This window comes from Parasteatoda tepidariorum, chromosome 7, assembly GCF_043381705.1.
Source record: "Parasteatoda tepidariorum isolate YZ-2023 chromosome 7, CAS_Ptep_4.0, whole genome shotgun sequence".
NCBI lineage: Eukaryota > Metazoa > Arthropoda > Arachnida > Araneae > Theridiidae > Parasteatoda > Parasteatoda tepidariorum.
This window is the reverse complement of record NC_092210.1, coordinates 28521727-28525581: the sequence shown is the minus strand read 5'-3', so window position 1 is coordinate 28525581 and position 3855 is coordinate 28521727.

The following is a 3855-nucleotide window of genomic DNA, read 5'->3' as shown; positions in this document are numbered from 1 at the left end:
AACATGACTCACTAGCATTTATAACTTATGTAACTTTTTTTAGGATGCTTAACAATAAATGTGGTATAACCCACAATATATAGAATTCCGGTTCATATGCAGTAAAAAGTTCTGACATTCAGGGTATTATGAAACCTCATTTTAGTGTTAATCTTACCAATATCACTACACTTATAATATATTCCGGTAAAATGTACCACCACTCAGGATACAGGTACTTTTTTTTCGAAAATTCATTTTACGTTACGGAACAAAAATCGAGTATAAGGTAATTTTTACAGTAATAAGCAGAGTAAAATCACTGAAACACACTAATTAAATAAATATTACTCTAAAAATTATGGCATAATATTTTACGGTAAAACGTGATTTTACTGATGATGCACCCAGAGTGCCAGTACTTTATACCATAATTTGATCCTGAACTTCTTTCATATTTTGCTTAACTGTGTGGGATATTCAATAGGAAAAAAATGGCTCACTAATTTTTATACGTTATTAAATAATATGGTATAGCATGAACCACTAGTTTTCATGTTGTTTTAGCAATCTTTAACAATAGAAATAGCATGGTGTACTAGCCTTCATGCCTTTTTCCAACAATGTGGAATGGTAAACTATCGGAATTGTATGCCCCCACCTTTCATTCGGTATTTAATAGTGTGGTAAACTTATGTCTATTGTCATTGCTCGGCCATCGCTTTTCCATCTCATCTTTTAGATTGCATTGGTGCCTCTGTGAGGCAACTGATGAGTGATGGAGAGACTGTCTATGACTTGCTGATGCGACATGATCTTCTGGACTTGGTCTAGGGCACTAGACCAAGGGGATAAGCTACAAAAACAATATAGTGTGGTAATTAACATTAGAAACAGCGTGACCCACAAGATTTGATATGCTATTTAAAAGGGCGGAATATTTAGCTATAGTAATAATGAGACCCTCAAATTTTATTTAGCAGTAGGGATAGAATGAAAAAATAACTTAGCGTTATTTAACAGTTTGGAATATTTATTAATTGGAATGGAATAATTTATTAATTATAATGTTCTATTTAACTGTGTGGAATATTTCATAATCGGAATATCAAGACCCACGAGCTTTTGTTCGTTATTTTTATTACAAAAAGATAACACTTTCGAAAGCAAACATTACAAATTTACTGTTGAAATTGAAGAAATATAACATGAAGAATGATTAAGATTAAGAATATAACGATTATGCAGTAGAAAATTTATAATATCATACTTTTATATTATAATAATAGCAATTATAATATAGAAGTCAAGTTCGATGAATGTGCATAAATTCTTCCAATAAATTTCAATCTATTCTTAAGGACTTCATTATTTGACCAAGAAAAAATTCTAGATTAAGTTTTTTCGTTAAAGAAAGTTCCAAGATATATTTTTTGGCAGAATTAATCAGAAAAAGAAAAATTAATTCATTTCAGATAAGCAAATGGATGAAACTTCATTCGTTATAATTAAATATTTTCAGAAACCTGTTCAAAGTCAGATTAGTAAAGGGATCAATATTTTTTAATCTATAAAGTAATTTATTTGAAATTAATTATAGTTCGTTTTAAATTAAATATTTTCTATTCATTCAATATGGAGGTATTAAGATAATACTTCCTATTTTTTTATCAATTAAAAACACGTCAGTTACTCTAAATTAACTTGAAACGAGATTCTTCGAACGTTTACTGGAGTTAATTATATTCCAGATAGCAGACAACAGTAAAACAAACCTTATATTTGAATTTTATTTTGGTTTTTGGTTCACATAATAAGGTTGACTCATTTATAATTTTTTTTTAACAAAAATCAAGTTATTTTAATATTAATATAGTTTCTTTAAAGATTGAATAACGGTACGTAAAAACATAGATAAAAAATTTTATTCTGCAGTATTTACTGTAAACATTTTCTATTCTTCTTCCTTTGCTTCGTCTACGTTTTAAAAAACCAGAATTTTGATAGAAGTACCTGAAAATGAAATTTTCAGTTAGTAGCCAGTGGCCGATAAACTTTAATAATTTAGTTTCCACTTTTTCTTCAAGCCTAATGAGTCGGTGGCCGATATAGACAGGTCCTTTTTATTTAATATCCACTTTTTGTAAGCTTTTTTGCTTGAATTAGTTCTTAGTTTTACAAAAATTTTACATTAAAAATAATCTACGACTGTAACAAATTCATTCAATAATAAAAATGCTGCAAATATGTGACAAAATTTATTCAAACATACTGCTTTTATCAAATTTTATTTAAAATATTTGGGTAAGCAAAATGCATTTAATATGTACATTAAAACTTAGAAATATTAGACCAATTAAAATATTCTCTTTTTAATTAATTTTAGTAGTAATAGATTCTGAAAGATCAAAATTTTGAATGGATAAATGAAACACTTTAATAAAAATTCTATTTCCCGAGTCTTTCTGCATTGATGCACTTTTATAATTAAAAGATTTTAAAAAATACGATGGGGGAAAGTGTCCAGTTGCTTATTTAATTTAAGTCTAGACTCTTTTTGTTGACTCACAGTGGAGCAAATTCCTATTTTTAGGTCCATTTGATAATGATGATAATCCAATTATCAGGTCGATTACCATAAATCATAATGCTTAATAAATTACGTAAAAAGATACACACACATGTCTTGTTACTGCAATTGTCCATAAAAACGAGATATAATTTTATTTTCCTTCTAACCATTATATATTAACAGCAAAACTTTGCTTTTTCTGAAAAATAATATAATTTACAACCTTGACTATACAGGCTTAATAAAATGATGGAAAAAAATTCGAGAAGCAAATTATAAAGATGAGAGTTTCGACAAACGGAATGTGATCTTTCACAGATTAGGTTCAGTGATGGTGCACTGCAAAATAAGATTCCATAGTAGGGAGAGAAGGACCATAAGATACCGTTTCTATCTGAGTTTAAGAGATAAAACATAATAGTCGATAAAACATCAAAGCTGTAGTTACTTTCATCACATATTTACAACCGCAATACTCTCTTTCTATCGAGAAAAATGAATATAGTATGCTAATTTATTTTATTACTGAATTAAATGAACCTCAAAATTCTCCCCAACAGACTATTATCATAAATTTATAAGCCTATAAAAAGAAAAGCATGAACACAAATATTTACTCTCATGTTTGCTCGCATTTGGGTTGATATATATTGTATAGATAATTATTACAAACAAAGATTTAACTTTTGAATATATAACTTTGGGTCGTTTAACAAAAGCATTAAAACTCAGAGCATATGAAAATATTTGGAGAGTTTTCTTTAAAATATATATATATAAATTAGTCTAACTTATGCACAGTTTACGGCGCATTAAATACAAACTAAAAAGTAATTCAATAATACTAAATAGAGTGGATAAAATATCGGTTGAATCGGTCAATTCTAAATATAGCCGATATTGGTTGAAAATGGCTATAACATATCGGTTGAATCGGTCAATTCTAAACGGGGCCATAAAATATCGGTAAATATGACAATTCCGATGAAAGGGCCGATATTGGTTGAATAATGCCCATAAAATATCGGTTGAATTGGTCAATTCTATAAAGGGTTTATATTAGTTGAAAAGAAGCTGTACCGCTAAAAGTGGTTGTAGAGAATAGAGTGAAATGGAAAATTCTATATAAAGCCAATATCGGCAAAATAACGGCCTTCTGAACGCTTATTGAGACAAAATGTGTCAATATTGAACCAATTAGGGTTTAAGTTATTTTGCTGCTACGAGGATCCCATATTTAAATGTGGGTATCATATTTTCCGAAAATACCAATACATATTAGCTTAATATATATATATATATAT